The 20079-nt window shown below is 45.8% G+C and overlaps 1 protein-coding gene across 9 annotated transcripts in view; it reads left to right on the top strand.

Annotated features, from left to right (window-relative positions):
* enox1 (ecto-NOX disulfide-thiol exchanger 1) overlaps window positions 1–20079 on the top strand; it is a 59693-nt gene that overhangs the window by 16395 nt on the left and 23219 nt on the right. For 7 of the 9 annotated variants that reach the window (XM_029113479.2, XM_029113477.2, XM_029113478.2 and 4 more), the window contains exon 2: window positions 9099–9197. The exons of 1 other annotated variant lie outside the window; for it this stretch is intronic. The gene's annotated coding sequence lies outside the window, so the exon portion shown is untranslated. Of the gene's footprint in view, window positions 1–9098; window positions 9198–17023; window positions 17092–20079 lie in introns of those variants that run through there. One more of the 9 variants, XM_020054926.2, reaches the window with a different exon arrangement.

Below are 20079 nucleotides of genomic sequence, written 5' to 3'. Positions count from 1 at the left end.
TCCCTGTAGCACTTCACACTGAGGGCATTCAGGGCAGCCTGTTTCCTAGAGGAAAAGCTTTTATTCACGCCATTTCTCACCGACTCCCATTAAAAGGATTGCACTCTCTCGCCATCTATATGTTGCTTGCAGCCCAACATGCTAACGGTCAACTGAAGCATTCTCCCAGAACTCCGATTCCTCCTCAAGCTGCTGACTACAGAACGGGGGAGGGAGTGGGGCAGCCAGGGGGGTTGAGTGCTCCTGATGTGGTAACTCCTACGGTATGCCTTGGGCTGAAGCCAGGCATGATCACATGGCAGAAGAATGATTAAGACTTTTCTCCAATTAGAGAGCAGGGACTCACCTCGTTTAACCCTCTGGAGATAAGGAGGGACAGATTCAGCAAGACGATGGGTGTAAAATATTAAGGATTCTTGCTCCTATTGGGCAATTACAGTATTATGCTTGTTACCTCTCCTAGGTCCTTTATATCTCCTAGCTATCTTGTGTCTTCTAGCTCATAGAGACTTTATATCTCCTAGGTCCTAGATACCTTTTCACTCCTAGCTCCTAGCTGCGTCGCGTTTCCTAGACTAGCTGTCTTGTAACCTGCTATTATTTTCCACCTCCATGGTACTGGCAGTGATTAATGGGTTTGCAGTATTAACCACAGAAGAGCACCTTACTCCTCTCTCACACCCCCCCTTCTCACCTCTCCTCCCCACGCCCTCCCCTCCTCTCCTCACCTCTCCCCTCCTCTCCTCACCTCTCCTCACCTCTCCTCACCTCTCCTCACCTCTTCTCACCCTCCCCTCTAATACTCACCTCTCCTCACCCTCCTGTCCTCTACTCACCTCTCAACACCCTCCCCTCCTCTACTCACCTCCCCTTACCCTCCCCTCATCTTCTCCCCTCTCCTCACCTCTCCTTACCACTCCTAGCCCCTTCTCATCCATCTTCTCCTCACCACTCCCTCATTCTCAACAGTTGGGGTTGATTTATCACAACCCACTGGCCTTGCTGAATGAAAAATAAACACGCACACAATAACACAAACAACAACACAAACACACATATACATATTTCAAAACAAACCAACACACAAAATTGCACGCACAAAGACCAACATGTTTGCTTACATTGGACACACAAGGGCCATATTTATTCCCTCTTTGATGTGGTGGGTAGTCACTGGGGCGGTCACTGGGGCGGTCACTGGGGTGGTCACTAGGACGGTCACTGGGGCGGTCACTGGGGCTGTCACTGGGGTGGTCACTAGGACGGTCACTGGGGTGGTCACTAGGACGGTCACTGGGGCGGTCACTGGGGCTGTCACTGGGGCGGTCACTAGGACTGTCACTGGGGCGGTCACTAGGACGGTCACTGGGGCGGTCACTGGGGCGGTCACTGGGGCTGTCACTGGGGCGGTCACTAGGACGGTCACTGGGGCGGTCACTGGGGCTGTCACTGGGGTGGTCACTAGGACGGTCACTGGGGTGGTCACTAGGACGGTCACTGGGGCGGTCACTGGGGCTGTCACTGGGGTGGTCACTAGGACGGTCACTGGGGTGGTCACTAGGACGGTCACTGGGGCGGTCACTGGGGCTGTCACTGGGGCGGTCACTAGGACGGTCACTGGGGCGGTCACTGGGGCGGTCACTGGGGCTGTCACTGGGGCGGTCACTAGGACGGTCACTGGGGCGGTCACTGGGGCTGTCACTGGGGTGGTCACTAGGACGGTCACTGGGGCGGTCACTGGGGCTGTCACTGGGGTGGTCACTAGGACGGTCACTGGGGTGGTCACTGGGGCGGTCACTGGGGCTGTCAGAAGCGGTGGTCACAGGCTGGTCACTGGGGTGGTCAACGGGGCTGTTACTGGGGTGGTCACTGGGGCTGTCAGAAGGGGTGGTCAATGGGGCTGTCATAGGGAAATGTCAACCTTTTTAGACATTATACTACATTACATTCCCCAAGTCAGCTTGATCAGCTCTGGCAAAAAAAGACCAAATGGATTCAGCAACGCTGGAAGCGTTTCAAACAGTTCCTCAAAGTTCCACACAATTCCACACAGTTCCACTCAGTTCCACTCAGTTCCACACAGTTCCACTCGGTTCCACACAGTTCCACACAGTTCTACATAGTTCCACACAGTTCTACATAGTTCCACACAGTTCCACACAGTTCTACATAGTTCCACACAGTTCCACACAGTTCCACACTGTTCCACACAGTTCTACACTGTCACACTGATCAAAAATATATAAAGAATTACAACAGAGTTACACCCACTCCATGTTGTTGAGTCCGATCTTAGAAACTTTAATGAGATGAAGCCGAGATGGATCACCTGCTGTTCTTGTCCATATGTTGGGCCATGCTAGAGAGAGTTTGATTGGGGTTTATCCTGGCTGGTGGGAATGTATGCAGTCATTTTATTGGTCCGTCTGTCTCTGTCACTTAGCCGGTTATTCTCTAACAGCCCCTCCCTCCTTCTGTCTCGGGGTCATCTCTGGTCTAGCAGCAGGTGTTTGGATGTGTTTGGGGGTGGGGGACTGAGGTACTTGTCATTGTCTTTTAGCATAATGGAATAGTCCCAGTCATATTGTAAATCATTCTACAGCTCAGCCGTTGAGGTCCTCGTAGAGTTACGCCCAGACCCATCAAACACACTCTAAAACCTCCTGGCCTCCAGTGGGTCAACTCGGTGGTTCTCCGGGGGAGAGTATTATGTGATTGTCTGATTACTCTTCATAACCCAACCTGTGTTGCTGTTCCTCCAGGAAGGCCTGGTCCTGCTCTGGTTCTGTCTGACTCATTGGAAAGGGTGTGACCTGATCCAAACATCTAACATCTGGATCAAATAGTCCTCTAGCATCTACAGAGCTTTACGTCATCTATCCTGTATACATCGGAAAACACAGGATAGTGGAAAACAGGTGACAAAGGACAGGAAACTAGTCATATTTCCTCCTCTGTTCTGCTTTAAGTAAGGAACACTCCCCTGCAGTAGATCAATGGTTGTCAGCCCGGCTGGATTCAGGAACACTCACCTACAGTAGATCCACGGTTGTAGATTCCTTTAGCTAATAGATTCACCTGCTGCTTCATTCAACCACTGTTCCCTGAGTTTTTGTGAAAAGAAGAAATAATACTGAATGCACTCACTGTAAATGCTATCTATGTGTGTGTATATGTGTGTGTTGGCGGTATTTTAGAAGAACAACAATAACACTGGATTAAGGACGGATTAACAGCCTCACCGTCGTTCAGGTTGCTCTCATCCTCCTCCGCAGGAACCCCTTCTCCTCCCCCTCATCAGGAACCCCTTCTCCTCCCCCTCCTCAGGAACCCCACCTCCTCCCCATCCTCAGGAACCCCATCTCCTCCCCATCATCAGGAACCCCTTTTCCTCCCCTCCTCAATAACCCCTTTTCCTCACCCTCCTCAGGAAACCCTTCTCCTCCCCCTCCTCAGGAAGCCCTTCTCCTCACCCTCCTCAGGAACCCCTTCTCCTCCCCCTCCTTAGGAACCCCATCTCATCCCCCTCCTCAGGAACCCCTTCTCCTCCCCCTCATCAGGAACCCCTTCTCCTCCCCCCTCAGGATCCCCTTCTCCCCCCCCCCCCTCAGGATCCCCGTCTCCTTCACTCCTCAGGATCGTCTGTCCTCTTCTCCTCCCTTGGATCCCCTCTTCTCTCTCTCTCTCTCTCTCTCCAACTTCATGCGACAGGCGAAGAGCAGAGGTGGTAATAGTGGTGGAATTTACATCTTGATATATTTGGCTGCTGTATCTGTATCTGGAGTGGGGGTGATGGATGGTCCCTATGGATGAATGGTGTGGTGCAGCCTGGCAATGCTACACGCTGCCTGAGTGTGTGTGTGTGTGTGTCTCCGTGTGTGTTGCTGTCTCTCTGTGTGTACATGTGTGTGTGTGTGCGCCTCCGTGTGAGTGGGTGTGAGTGTGATTTACGGTGGCTATTACAGCCAGAGATGGTCACTCTCAGTCCACTCTATCACAGTGATGTATGGAGTAGAGAGGGAGGAGGAGGAGAAAAAACACAGAGGGAGAAATGTAAGGCAGAGGAAAAACAGGCATTCGGAAGGAGGGCCAGCGCTGCAGCCATGGAGAGACGGGGCTAAGGGGCGATGACTTGTTTTGATGTTGCTCCAGTTTCTTGTCCTCTGCCCGTGGAGGACGAAGGCATGGTAAGTGACAGGGCAGGAGATGGATGGAGAAAGGGAAGGGAGAAATGGAAACAAGGACAGATGGAGGATTGGAGGGCCAACTGACAGCGTACACTCCTGCATCTCTGCCAGCCTGCTGCATATTTCTGGAACGGAGGCCTGGGTGTCAGGATGATTCTGGATCTGTGTGTGTGGGTGTGTGGGTGTGTGTCCGTGATTTGAGTTGTGTGGCCCGGGCGTGAATATTATTTCCATGATGCAATCATCCCAAAGGTCTTAAGGAGCAAGGCAGTGCAAAAGCTCAGAAACGTTGTGTGTGATTGTGTGTGGTTGATATTGTGTGTGTGTGTGTGTGTGTGTGTGTGTGTGTGTGATTGTGTGTGTGTGGTTGATATTGTGCGTGCGTGTGTGTATGTACAGTGGGGAGAACAAATATTTGATTTTAAAATAATTAATTTGCATTTTTTTGCATGACATAAGTATTTGATCACCTACCAACCAGTAAGAATTCCAGCTCTCACAGACCTGTAAGTTTTTCTTTAAGAACCCATCCTGTTCTCCACTCATTACCTGTATTAACTTCACCTGTTTGAACTCGTTACCTGTATAAAATAAACCTGTCCACACACTCAATCAAACAAACAGACTCCAACCTCTCCACAATGGCCAAGACCAGAGAGCGGTGTAAGGACATCAGGGATAAAATTGTAGACCTGCACAAGGCTGGGATGGGCTACAGGACAATAGGCAGGCAGCTTGGTGAGAAGGCAACAACTGTTGGCGGAATTATAAGAAAATGGAAGAAGTTCAAGATGACGCTCAATCTCCCTTGGTCTGGGGCTCCATGCAAGATCTCACCTCGTGGGGCATCAATGATCATGAGGAAGGTGAGGGATCAGCCCAGAACTACACAGCTGGACCTGGTCAATGACCTGAAGAGAGCTGGGACCACAGTCTCAAAGAAAACCATTAGTAACACACTACGCCATAATGGATTAAAATCCTGCAGCACACGCAAGTCCCCCTGCTCAAGCCAGCGCATGCCCAGGCCCGTCGGAAGTTTGCCAATGACCATCTGGATGATCCAGAGGAGGAATGGGAGAAGGTCATGTGGTCTAATGAGACATTTAGCTTTTTGGTCTAAACTCCACTCGCCGTGTTTGGAGGAAGAAGAAGGATGAGTACAACCCCAAGAACACCATCCCAACCGTGAAGCATGGAGGTGGAAACATCATTCTTTGGGGATGCTTTTCTGCAAAGGGGACAGGACCACTGTACTGTATTGAGGGGAGGATGGATGGGGCCATGTATCGCGAGATCTTGGCCAACAACCTCCTTCCCTCAGTAAGAGCATTGAAGATGGGTCGTGGCTGGGTCTTCCAGCATGACAACGACCCAAAACACACAGCCAGGGCAACTAAGGAGTGACTCCGTAAGAAGCATCTCAAGGTCCTGGAGTGGCATAGCCCGTCTCCAGACCTGAACCCGATAGAACATTTTTGGAGGGAGCTGAAAGTCAGTATTGCCCAGCAACAGCCCTGAAACCTGAAGGATCTGGAGAAGGTCTGTATGGAGGAGTGGGCCAGAATCCTTGCTGCAGTGTGTGCAAACCTGGTCAAGAATTACAGGAAACATATGATCTCTGTACTTGCAAACAAAGGTTTCTGTACCAAATATTATGTTCTGCTTTTCTGATGTATCAAATACTTATGTCATGCAATAAAATGCAAATTCATTACTCAAAAATCATACAATGTGATTTTCTGGATTTTTCCCCCGTCACTCACAGTTGAATACTACCTATGATAAAAATTACGGACTTCTACTTGCATTGTAAGTGGGAAAACCTGCATAATCGGAAGCATATCAAATACTTGTTCTCCCCACTGTATGTGTGAAGAAGCTCATATGCCTCCGTAGTTCATCTCCAGTCAATATTGTACTGTAGATGTGTGGAAAGCAAGGGTCCATTCCACCGCGTTGTACTTAGCCTCTAGGATCTTGTTTCCAAACAGCATACTGAACTGGCCCTTGTGAACCGACTCCTCCTCAATTTCCACAGACCATGCAGATTCCTGGGGTTTTGGGCTCCATAGCAACATAGCTGTGGTCCACGTTTCTTGCCCCAGAAGGATTTAGGGCCTGAAGGCATGGGTCTACCCCCCTTCTCTTTTGGGTTCTGTGGTTCATGATCTCATGTCTAGACCAGCTGTCTTCTGCTCCCAGCAACTCTCCTCTCCTCTCCGCTTTGTCATCAAACCCACAGCTGAGTCAAGGAAAAACATGACCTCTCTTCCTCCCTTGGCGTCTCCTTCTCCCTGTTTCCCTCCCGCTCTCCCTACCGTTTCGTTAAAAGGTAATTATTTCAAACCGATGTGAGATCTGGGAGCAAGTGTGAACTGCAGACTGAGAAATAGACAGATAGGAAAATTACAAAAGACCCGAGAATGTGAGGAGGAGGAGAAGGAGGAGGAAGAGGAGGAAAAAGTACACCTCCTTCTAACTCTTCTCTTCCCACACATCATTCTCTCTCTCTTTATGTGAGAACTAATGGGCTGAGAGTTAACCCATAGATAATTTCGTATGGGCCTCCATACCATTACTATGGCAACAGGATTGAAGTCTCTCTCATCTCAGTCAGCAAGACATCAATGTTTTGTTTCATTATCTACACAAGACTCCAACATAATTGGATTTCTCAAAATCTTGTATGTTTAGGAGAACATTTCTGTTGTGGGCACCCTGCGCTTTAATGATACCCTCACTGTGTTTTTGTCTGTTTCAGTTGGCAAATTAAGGGGGAAATTAAAGGACTGGCCTGTCTCTGTAGGACAGACTGCAGCTGATTGCATAGACGACACATCAATTGATGAGAAAATGGGCCTCTGTTGAATTTCAGCCCCAGCATGCCGGCGATGTCAGGACGTGTCACAGAGGGCTCATTCCGATGATGCGGACCAGTGTGTGGAATCAGCGTAGATGATCATTTGTCTTCAGGGACTTGCAGTGATGAAGGACGGATTGACGGCTGGTTTAATTTGAGCTCTAGCACGGAGGGCGGACATCTTGGATTGTCTTCTCCGTTGCTGTTTTAGCTCAACTCCCCCTCAGGGCACGCAGGCTCTATTGCCATCACAGAGCTGTGGAAAAATAACGGAAGATTATCATGGTCTTGAGTTGAGCAGAGTAAAGCTTTGAGAGAAGGTGTGGTAGAAAATATTGTTCTGGGGCTTTGAGACTACTCTGTTCTCTTTAATAATTCACTGCCCCCAAGCCTGAACTTGACCTGCCCTCTGTGGACATAACATCACATCCATGTAGGAATGACATTTCAGATGGTTCTATCTCTCTCTCTCTGAGGGCTTCCCAATGTGTCGCTACTTTACTTAACAGTCTAAACCCATCCTGTCGCCCTCTCTCTATGTGTGAATAGTTTATAGCAACAGTGGAACAGACAAGGGCATGTCATATCCATGTTGGCTCTCATGCATACCACCACCTTTAGTTTCTGCTGTGTTAAATGGAGTTGGTTGCCAACGGCTCTTTGAATTATGTTTGCCCTCTGAAATATGTTTTGAAGATTTGAGGCAGTTGAGTGTTTTTGACCATTTATCCTACACATACCAGAGTTCACAGACTAGCTGTCACACTAGAGGCTTTGTTCTGTTGCAACAGTCAGCATTGCAGATGAAAAGGCTTTACTGAAGCACAAGGAAATTAGGATAGACTAAATATGTGCAATGGCGAGAGTTACCTGACAAAATGTGTGTATTTAGGACAGTTACTGGACTAAAGGTGTGTTATTAAGAGAGTGGCAGAACAATCTCAGAACACAGAAATATGCGTAACAAGAAGAGTAAGAACTAAATGAGTGAAATTACCAGAGTTACTGGACTAAATGTGTAATTAGAATTGTTATTATACGTGACTAAATATCTGTTATTAGAGTTACTGGACTAAATGTGTTTAATTGGGAGTGTTACAGGACTTTGTGTCTTTCAACTACATACTGTACATTAACATTTGATATTTAAGTAATTTAGCAGACACTTATATAGAGCCACATTCTGGTCATTACCTTGGAAATAACTGAGAAAGAATCAGAACAATTCATGTTCAGGCACATCCATATGCTACTTACACAGTGAATGATTTGTTGTTATGGAAACAATAACCAAATTCAACAAAACTAATTGCTGAAAACAGCTGGTGAATCTATCAACATGTGAGAAGATTTGAACGCAGGCACCAGTTGAGTGATGACATCATGTGGATGGGGGAATGTATCACTCATCCCATTATGTCATCAGCAGTTGCTCCAAAAATATGATTTAGCAAAAATCTAATCACCTAGCGATCAAGCTACGTTCTTACTCTTTGGACCTGCTTTCACGACACATCTAATTTAGTTTGAATTCGCTTTTAGCGAAACAAGTATTCGTTAATACCAGAAAGGAAACATCTTTCTGGTCATCTTTTTGGTCTGCTAAATGATTATTACCATAAAGTGTATTTTAGATATCATTCATTAATAGTATATCGTTTTTAGCATTCTGGCCCAGAGCATCCTGTGAGGGTGGAAACTGCAAATTAGTATTCAGTAGTGATTTACAACTCGATGCCTTTGATGTGTACATCTTCCTCGTCATAATCGTCCTCCATCTACGATAACAACAGTCACAACAACGGGGTCTTCTGTGGTTTACATTCCTACCGCCCAACAGCACAGTCATTATCGAAGTGTCAATAGAAGACGGTTACCCTCCGCCACCGACAAACTCTACCGATGTATGACAGAGAGATTCTGAATGGTTGGAGAGGAAGAGATGCCTTTTAAAGCACAAAGAGATGCTCCTCGCTTATCTTTCTCACTCTCCCCTTTTCTCCACCCAGCCCTCCTCTCATCTCTCCTCTCTCTCCTCTCGCCTGCAGGGTTTCTGTTCTTTAATTGCTGTGTATCAGATGAGGAGTTTCTGCTGCTCACGGTGAATAAGCGCCTCCATTCTAATCACCACGGTCTCTTCTCTACAGGTGAGGACTATGTGCGTGCGTGCGTGTCTGTGCGTGCCTGTGTGTATGTTTGTGTTTTTTGTGCACGCACACACATGCATATTTCTATACCTATGTATGTGCATGAGTTAATTTGTGTGTGCATGTGTGTGTGTGTGTGTGTGTGTGTGTTTGTTTAATGCAGTACTAGGAGCTTGCAGCAGCAGAACCCCAGAATAGATTCAGCTCTGTGTTAAAAAGAGAACGTCTCAGATTCTGAATTAAATAAACTTTATTGTTCGCTGCTTTAGCTGGCAGGACAATATGCTGCAGGATTATATTGGCTGGTTTAGTAAGGGGTTGGTGTTGACTGTGTGTTTCAGCGATAAAGAACCATAGCCTGTCCTCAGTCTGTCTCCTCCCGTGGCTATTCATTAGCAATAAAATAAGCATTCTAGCAGAGCGCTAATCTGTTTATGCTTCAGTCTTCTGTGGGTGTACATTTTAATTGTTTAGCAGGTGCTCTTATCCTGAGCTACTTACATGAGAGCTAACAGTTAGGTGTCTTGCTGTTGGGATAAATGAAACCAACTGAGCTCAGAGATTTGAACCTGCAACCACTGATTTTGTGCCGAATAGTGTACTCACATAGCAGTAAGCCTGCCCATGCACCAACACTCAGTGTCATTAACGAACAGAAAACGCTGGTCAAAAAAACATGAACAAACATTACTCAGAGAGAAATGCTGGTCAAAAAACATGAACAAACATTACTCAGAGAGAAATGCTGGTCAAAAAACATGAACAGACATTACTCAGAGAGAAACGCTGGTCAAAAAACATGAACAGACATTACTCAGAGAGAAACGCTGGTCAATAAACATGAACAAAGAATACTCGGAGAGAAACATTGGTCAAAAAACATGAACAAACATTACTTAGAGAGAAACGTTGGTCAAAAAACTTGAACAGACATTACTCAGAGAGAAACACTGGTCAATAAACATGAACAAAGAATACTCGGAGAGAAACGTTCAAATAAGATTTCTGCAGGTAGACATATTCTGGTCACATTCTATCTGAAACAAGGATTTAACCTTGGTTTGTCTGGCTCATTCAAAATACATTTTGTACGAGAGACTATAAGGTCAGAGTTTAATGGTAAGGTGACAAATTCCGAATACTGTCCGAGACTGTCAGTCACATCTGTCTGTGTGAGGGAGAGTAGGAGATGAGAGATCGTGGAACGTCATAAGGTCTCTTGCTCTTCCTCCCCTCATCTCCTCTCCCTCCCTCCCTCCCTTCCTCTCTGCTCTGAGAAGTCTAATAGATACAGTGAGGAGAACACGTGTATGATACACGGCCGATTTTGCAGGTTTTCCCACTTTCAAAGCATGTAGAAGCCTGTCATTTTTATCATAGGTACTCTTCAACTGTGAGTGACGGAATCTAAAACAAAATATTGCATGACATAAGTATTTGATACATCAGAAAAGCAGAACTTAATATTTTGTACAGAAACCTTTGTTTGCAATTACAGAGATCGTACGTTTCCTGTAGTTCTTGACCAGGTTCTTGCACACACTGCAGCAAGGATTTTGGCCCACTCCTCCATACAGACCTTCTCCAGATCCTTCAGGTTACGGGGCTGTCGCTGGGCAATACAGACTTTCAGCTCCCTCCAAAGATTTTCTACTGGGTTCAGGTCTGGAGATTGGCCAGGACCTTGAGATGCTTCTTACGGAGCCACTCCTTAGTTGCCCTGGCTGTGTGTTTCGGGTCGTTGTCATGCTGGAAGACCTAGCCACGACTCATCTTCAATGCTCTTACTGAGGGAAGGAGGTTGCTGGCCAAGATCTCGCGATACATGGCCCCATCCATCCTCTCCTCAATAAGGTGCAGTCGTCCTGTCCCCTTTGCAGAAAAGCATCCCCCAAGAATGATGTTTCCACCTCCATGCTTCACGGTTGGGATGGTGTTCTTGGGGTTGTACTCATCCTTCTTCTTCCTCCAAACACGCCGAGTGGAGTTTAGACCAAAAAGCTCTATTTTTGTCTCATCAGACCACATGACCTTCTCCCATTCCTCCTCTGGATCATCCAGATGGTCATTGGCAAACTTCAGACGGGCCCGGACATGCGCTGGCTTGAGGAGGGGGACCTTGCTTGCGCTGCAGGATTTTAATCCATGACGGCGTAGTGTGTTACTAATGGTTTTCTTTGAGACTGTGGTCCCAGCTCTCTTCAGGTCATTGACCAGGTCCTGCCGTGTAGTTCTGGGCTGTTCCCTCACCTTCCTCATGATCACTGATGCCCCACGAGGTGAGATCTTGCATAGAGCCCCAGACTGAGGGAGATTGACCGTCATCTTGAACTTATTTCATTTTCTTATAATTGGGCCAACAGTTGTTGCCTTCTCACCAAGCTGCTTGCCTATTGTCCTGTAGCCCATCCCAGCCTTGTGCAGGTCTACAATTTTAACACTGATGTCCTTACACAGCTCTCTGGTCTTGGCCATTGTGGAGAAGTTGGAGTCTGTTTGATTGAGTGTGTGGACAGGTTTCTTTTATACAGGTAACGAGTTCAAACGGGTGCAGTTAATACAGGTAATGAGTGGAGAACAGGAGGGCTTCTTAAAGAAAAACTAATTCTTACTGGTTGGTAGGTGATCAAATACTTATGTCATACAATAAAATGCAAATTATTATAAAAAACATCAATGTGATTTTCTAGATTTTTTTGATTCCGTCTCTCACAGTTGAAGTGTACCTATGATAAAAATGACAGTCCTCTACATGCTTTGTAAGTAGGAAAACCTGCAAAATCGTCAGTGTATCAAATACTTGTTCTCCCCACTGAATCTGGTGCAGCCAAAGCATCTGTAACTCTCATCAGAGCTCTGGAACCTGAACCGCTCTGCCTGTCCAGAATGTAATGGGGGTATATGTATGTGTTGTATATGTATGTGTGTGTGCGTTTGGGTAGGCGTGGGCATGTGTGTGTGTGTGTGTGTGTGTCCAAATTCCTTGTGATTGCAGTCAGGCTGAGTCCCTGGTGTCCACTGTCCTGAACTCTCTGCTGTTCCTTAGAATTGGGGCGGGTCACACTGTGTATTATTTGTGTGATTGGTTACATGTGTTCAACCGGGGGTGATTCGCAACTCACCGTTTTCTACACTGTGTGTGTGTGTGTGTGTGAAGGGGGGGTGTTTGTGTTAAGCCTCTGAATGAGTGAGTTTGTGTGTGTGTGTGTGTTTGAGCGTGTGGGTGTAACTGCAGTTTGAGTTAAAAGTTGATTATAATTAGATGGGAAGGAAACATACGGAGCTGCCTTAGCTCACTGAGTCTGTCAATCAGCCTGATTAGAAAGCTGATATACAGTACAAACACACACACACAAGCACAGACACACACATACACACACACACACACACTCGCAGACAGACTCACATTCACCGCTTCACACACACAGACACACACAGACAGACTCACATTCACTGCTTCACACACACAGACACACATACACACACTCATAGACACACACCTCACCATAATATTTGTAGCTAGCTTCTGAATTAACATTTCCTCAGTGATAACATGAATCAAACTAATGGTGCTTTGTGTTGCCTAGCTAGGTGTCTCTTATCTGGTCTGTCTTTGTATTTTGTCCTTCTCTTTCTCTCACTTCTCACTTCTCTCTCTCTTTCTCTCTCTTTCTCGCTCTTCTCTCCCTGGATGTTTCTGTCAGTCTGTTAATGGAGCTAGCTGGCCTTCCTGTCAATGTCTTGCAGCCATCTGACAGAACATATTCCCTGGTAGACCCTCTTGTCCCCGACACCCAATAAAACAATACCATTATTCTCCCCTAACTTGGAGTCCCCCTGTGGGTCGTGGAGTCCCACACTGGGATGTTTTTTGAAGCTACACTATAGCTCCAAACAGTGGGCATGCGGTTAATTCCGTTGTGTGTCAACTTTATTTCAGGTAGTAGATATACTACATGTACAAAACCCAAAAGAAGTAAATTAATGATTAGAAAGTGTTTGTTGCCTTGGAACAGGGTTTTGATGCTCTGGAACAGGACCTACAGCTCCGCCAGGGCTGTGTTTGCTGGTTGCCAGGCAACCCACCGTGGGCTGCTGGGTGCTCACAGCTGCAACACAGGAGCGCGGTGAGGACGAGGGAAAAACAGGGGTGTAATTTTACAATTAGCCATCTCGATTTGAAACATTTCCGAAATGCCGCATAATTGGTCTGGAATGTCAGACCGAACCCCTGGTTGACTGAATGTTTTCATTCCACACGCCGGTGGATTTAACAAGAACCCCCCCCCCCCCCCCCGCGGGTCATCGTCAGGAAGGGCGGTTCTCCGAACAAAAGCCCGTGACGGGCTGTACCCCTCCCTCCCGTCAGGGACGCAGCAGCGCGGTGTCTTTGGTGGCGACTGTCCTACACTGCCTGGTCGCTGTCAGCGCCGATGTCAGTCCAACCAGCAAGTCCAACCAGCAAGTCCAACCAGCAAGTCCAACCAGCCATACGTTACCGTATCATCAGGGCCGTTTTGACTGTCGTCAGAATCCTTGTATCAGCGTCACAATAAGGAGCAGTCTGTTGATTAAAGCTCTCACTGTCATCATGGGCATCCGTCTGCAGGGCCAAAGCTACAATCCAGGGGCTGTTCTCAGTAGCCTGAACTTGATTTGATATCGCTGTCCTCTACGTCATCCCGCCTCTCTCCGTATCTCCACTGTGTGAATATTCATAGCCCAGTTTGGTGCGTGTTGTGTGGTGTGTGGGCGGGAGAATGCATGTGTGTGCGTGTGTGTGTGTGTGAGAGAGAGAGAGAGAGAGAGAGAGAGAGAGAGAGAAATGCAGAGTAATGCTAATTGGGCAGTCCAGCAGGGTTGGAGCTGTGAGCGACAGAAGAGGTGTTTAAAATGCACAGAGCAGTCATGGCTGGAGGACCGCTAGAGCTCTCTCACACACACACACACACACACACACACAAGGTATACACACACTCTGGCATTATCCTCCCTCTCCCCCTCTCCCCCTCCTCCCCTCTCCCCCTCTCCCTAGCCATCTGGTCATTCTCTGTGTGACTAAGAGCCATCACCCCCTCACATGCTGTGGGCTGTATCTCCCAGGCCCTGCTCACACTGAGAACCTTCCTCACCCCCTCACATGCTGTGGGCTGTATCTCCCAGGCCCTGCTCACACTGAGAACCTTCCTCACCCCCTCACATGCTGTGGGCTGTATCTCCCAGGCCCTGCTCACACTGAGAACCTTCCTCACCCCCTCACATGCTGTGGGCTGTATCTCCCAGGCCCTGCTCACACTGAGAACCTTCCTCACCCCCTCACATGCTGTGGGCTGTATCTCCCAGGCCCTGCTCACACTGAGAACCTTCCTCACCCCCTCACATGCTGTGGGCTGTATCTCCCAGGCCCTGCTCACACTGAGAACCTTCCTCACCCCCTCACATGCTGTGGGCTGTATCTCCCAGGCCCTGCTCACACTGAGAACATTCCTCAGACCACGTTGTCGTGAAGCTACACACTGGACGAGCTGTGCCGATCCTGGTTCACGCGGGATCTCCACATTAGGGCTGTTTGGATCAATCGCATCCGTCTTAGGTGTTCTATCGGCCAGCTGTGGTCTACCTGATGATGATCTGTGTCTGCACTGAATGTGTTTTTTGGAAGCTTGTCTGTTCCTGGGCTCTTCTGTGGAGACGCTCCCCAGGACAGGCCTGGGGTGCAAGGGGAAATCCTGCCAGCTGGGCTCCGATACATCAGAGAGGAGTAGCGTAGCCAGACTTACAGACACGCGCAGGCACACACACAGACACACACACACACACACACACTCACAGACAGAGGTGTCCAGCTCAGAAGCACTGCGGATCTAGGGAGAATAGTAACAGCCTTCTGACTGTCACGTCACATGAGGAATAAATCTGTGTCTGTGCACGTGTGGGTGATCTTTGACCTTTAGTGGTAATACGTAGACAATAAACCAATTGAAACAGGTCAGTCTGCTGAGGTTGCCAGTTGCCAGGATCTGGCAGAAGGTTCTCATTAGTCAGCCCTGTTTGGGTTCTCAGGGCTCCCTAAGAAGTTCCCCCTCATCTCCTCTCCTCTCATCTGCTGATCTTCCCTCTCCTCAACTCCTCTCCCCTCATGTCCTCCCTTCATTCCTCATCTCTTCTCACCTCGTCTCCACTCCCCTCATCTCCTCTCACCTCATCTCCTCTCCTCTCCCCTCATCTCCTCCCCCTCCCTTGGCTCTCCTCAGTCTCAGCCCTAAGTGGATTAAATGGATGTGAAATGCGAGCTGGAGCACTGCTAATAGCATTTCTTGAATTTTAAGCGTGCCATGCTGGATTGATTCACACAGTAAAGAGGCTGTTATTGTAACGGAGACAAGCAGTGTGTCCACAGTCTATCTAATGATGTCTGGGTGTCCACTGGACTGTATTTACAAAATACACATTAAGAAATGGGAGGGGTTTAGATGATTACACACACACACACACACATAACTTCAGAATATATGAACTCATGGTATTTGGGATGCCACCATTCATGACCCATCCCTGTGTGTGTTCTGCTTTCTAATGTGTTCTGTTGGTTCCACATCATTGCTCTTATGTTTATATGTGTGTGTGTGTGTGTGTGTGTGCAGTTGTAGCCTGAGTTTGTGTTTTAATATTCTCATGAATTCTCTGTCCTTCTTGGTTAGTTCCTCTCTGTTGAGTGTTTGTATGTATATCTGTGTGTGTTAGCATAAACAGAACACACATACACACACACACACCCCCACACACACACACAGCGTGGTAGTTCAGCCCTGCAGCTAACAGTGCTTCTGAATCCCAAATCCGTCTTTCCCGGGAAGCAGTGAGCTTGGAAACTCCTTTGTTCTTCAGAGACTTCACGTTCCAATCCAGCTCTGTAGGCAGGCAGACTAGGAGACAGACAGAGGGAGTGAATGAGAGAAAGAGGGAGGCAGAGGGAAAGAAAAAGAAAAAGAATAAGGACAAATACAAAAACCCAAAATAGAAATTTGGAGCTTGAAAGAGTTTTTCCACATCGCATTCCCCCTCTCTCGTATTCTATGTCTCTCTTTTACTTTCTCTCCCTTGTTCTCCCCTCCCCCCCCTCCCCCCTCTCTGCCTCTCATTCTCTGTACGTCTCTCGATCTGTCTCTCTGCAGTACGCAGAGCTGACCCCAGTAGAAGGTATTAATTGCTGGTTGTTGTGTAGCGCTGCTTGTTTGTATGAGAGGCTGATGCTACTCGGTTTTAGTGCTAATAATAGACAGGGCTAATTATGAGTCGTGCCACACTACTGTAACCTGATCAACTGATAACAGTGTTGATGCAACAAAACCCAGAATACAGACAACACCAGCTCATCACAGGAGCATGGCATGGCCTACACACAGGCTATAGATGTGCCAAGCCCTGCCAAGCCTCTCTACCCTTTAATCACATTTTTAATTTGAACAATGTTTATTGTTTATTGTATTTCCTAAGATACAGTATAAATTGAATTGTACAGTGTTTAAATTTGATAAGCCTGGAATCATTTATAGGAGCTTTCCTCACAAAGCTCCACTGATTCTGCTTTCAATGGGATTAAATGAATCTTGGCTTTGCTTCTGTGACCGTCCTCCACAGTGCTCTCCGTCTGATCTCTCTTTCCCTCTCTTTCTCTCTCTTTCTTCCTTTTTTACGCTCACTCTCCTTTTCTCCCTCCTTCTCTCTTGTCATGTTTAATGGCGCCTTTCTAAACTCTTTATTAGAGGTAATTTGCCGTGAGTAGTGGCTGATGTGCGTACCATGACCCTGTCTGTGCTGAAGGCTAGAACAGGACTGTCAGGCTAACGCAGGCAGTCTTCTACAGAGGACACAGAAGAGAATGGGACTTTTGGTAGGACTTCTTTAGAAACAGTTTATTTTATTATCTCGAAAATAACTTCATATAAAACCCTGGCCCTCCTAGCGGTGCGTTGTACACGAGCTGCAGTGAGTAGTGACTCACTGCAGCTCGTGTACTGCAACTCACTGTGCACTGTGTGTTATGTAGACTCCTATGAGAGTTCATGGCCGTTAATATAGTGTACAGTGTGTGTACAGAGGGATCTAACAGGAGTGTTATGTGTGTGTGTGTTAGCACAGGATTGTTTCCTGACACTTCCAGTGAATCCTGAGCTTGATATGATATCTTATGAATATATTTATGAGGCCTTTTGAACTCCTCATAGACAATGTTGAAGTTTATAGCTTGATATGCACTGGGGTCAATAAAAAATTTAACTGCTAAAATTGGTGTGACATAGCAGATGAGCTTATGAATACGAGCACATGGTTTGTGATGCTTTGCAGTTGGGTTTGAGAAGGAGTGTGCCACTCATTGGCGGGGGCTTTTTTCCATATCTTCTCCAAGAAATGTGTCAATGGAAAAGATTGGAATGAGTTAGTTGGTTGAAGTTGGTTGAAGTCAATGGTGAAACTGACCTTAAAAGTGATGGTACAGATGAGGTGAGGGAGGGCCATGTCCTTCCCTCTGTATTTTTGCCAAACTGACATAGACAAAAGGTTTGGGTATTTTTCCTGACATATGACCATTTTTATTTTATTTTTTTCTGACATGATAACAAAGTTTGTATTTCTCCTGACATATGGAGTCTATGGACAATCCAGCAGGACATGATGGGACCCTCACATCTGTGGGATCAGATTGGTTGAAACAAGTGAGAAGCTTCTTACTGTGATGATTATTTACGAGTATTATATTAGTCTTAGCACATCCTGCGTAACATTTGGTATTGATAAGCACTGGACACATGGAGCACATTGAAGCTTTGTTCACACTACATACCATCGGGCTCTAAAAAACAGTTTGAAAGTAGCTTTGGGAAAGTGTTCAGTATTACAAAAATGTAATTTGCATGCAAAGCACAAATGTCTCACAGAATCACAAACAAAATATAAATTAAACTTTTATTGTCTGTATTAATTTATCGTACCCCTTTGGATGCTTGTCGGAGATTGAACATATTAGCAAAACTCTGTGAATTTGTAAGTATTAGATTAAGAAACAAGGAATGTAAACACAAAATGAAAACATTTGGCATTTGTTTCTTTCTTCAATAATGTAATACAATATGCAAATATAGACAACATATTTACTTGAAGTATTCTCAGATGAGTAATAAACAAAATGAACAGCCACGTATTCAAAATATATTTTAGCATATATTGTTCAATAGAGTTTTAATTGGAATACCTAGTTTACGAAATGCTTACAATTGTTTCTGTAAAAGTCTGAAGAATACATTCTAGAACAAGCACATGAAAGGTTATGGATATGCAACTCTGTAAACATATGATACATTATCCACTACTGATGGTACCTACCGTATATTGCAATGACAATGTATGTTGTACCCAAACCTTTCAAAAAATATTTTGAAAGTTGAATTGCTTTTCCTAGTTGCCTATTTTACAATGTGATAGAAAACCTTAAAAATTCCAAGCCCTTCAGTTGGGTTTGTATTTTTTTCCCATTTAAAAATGATTGCATTTTATTCTAGGTTTAAATTTCTATGGAATTACCCAATACTGACTTTCTGAACAGTAAGTCAAGGAACCAAATCTGATTTGTTCAACTGGACGCAATGCTAGTTTCCATAGAGACAATGGGTGTGTGCAGTTTTGGTGATTGGTTTTGAAGTTACTGTTAATGTTAAAAATGAAAATATTTTAGCCAGTCTCTATAAGGATTTTTTTGGCTTAGCAGTTAGGTTTAATGTAAAATAAAATTGGGGTATAGGGTATTGACATCAAAGTTAGGTTTGGGTTTAGGGTTAGGCATTAGGGCTAGGTTATTTACGTTAAGGTTATGATAGGGTTTAGGGCTAGGCATCAGGGCTAGGTTATTGAAATCATGGTTAGGTTATGGTTTAGGGTTCGAGTTAGGGCTAGGTTATTTACGTTAAGGTTATGATACGGTTTAGGGCTAGGCATCAGGACTAGGTTAATGAAATCATGGTTAGGTTATGGTTTATGGTTCGAGTTAGGGCTAGGTTATTTACGTTAGGGTTATGTTAGGGTTTAGGGATTGTTAACATAGATTGCTGGATTTCTGGTCTCGACAAGGATAGTAACGTGTGTATATGTATGTGTGTGTGTAGATGTAAGGATATGTGTGTATGCCTAGCAGTTCCAGCTCTGAGTGATGTTGAGTCTATGTGTGAAAGATTCAGAGATGTCAAGTAAGCTCCTGAATAATGAACAGGAAACACATTCTGCTGTGAATATTTAATGCTGTGTGAAAGTGAGCAGAAATACTCAGTGGGGTTGGGCATGGATGATCATGAGAGATTAGGAAAGGCAGGAGGGAGTAGAAGAAGAGGAAGAAGAGTTGGGATTGGAGGGAGAGACAGAGTTCTGATATAAGGAAGAGAGGAAGTGAGAGGTTGTACTGAGGAAAGTTGTAGAAGTCAGTAGGAGAGAATATGGATCAGATAAAATAAATTCTTACTTAAAGATGCAGTCTGAGACATTTTTGCAGATAGGGAAATATCTTTTAAAGCTATAATGTTGTGTAATATGTTGTTTATATGTGCATAGCGTATAAGTTGAATCACTATTATAACTCAGTTAAACATGAAATTCTAAGTTTGAAAGTAAGGGGTTGTGATGTCATAGGACACATGACATAGGACACATGACATAGGACACATGACAAAGGACACATGACATAGGACACATGACATGCGTGATTTTGGATCAGCAGCGCATCTTTTACCAGGAGAGGTAGAGTCTATGAATATGCATATAGCAAATACTAAAAGAGTAGTGGGACAAATGTGAGACAAATGCCGGTTATTGGGTCTTTTCTATAATAAGGTTT

The sequence above is a fragment of the Esox lucius genome, chromosome 16, assembly GCF_011004845.1.
Source record: "Esox lucius isolate fEsoLuc1 chromosome 16, fEsoLuc1.pri, whole genome shotgun sequence".
NCBI classification, from domain to species: domain Eukaryota; kingdom Metazoa; phylum Chordata; class Actinopteri; order Esociformes; family Esocidae; genus Esox; species Esox lucius.
The sequence above is the reverse complement of the archived record's forward strand: the minus strand, read 5'-3'. Positions and strand labels throughout refer to the sequence as shown.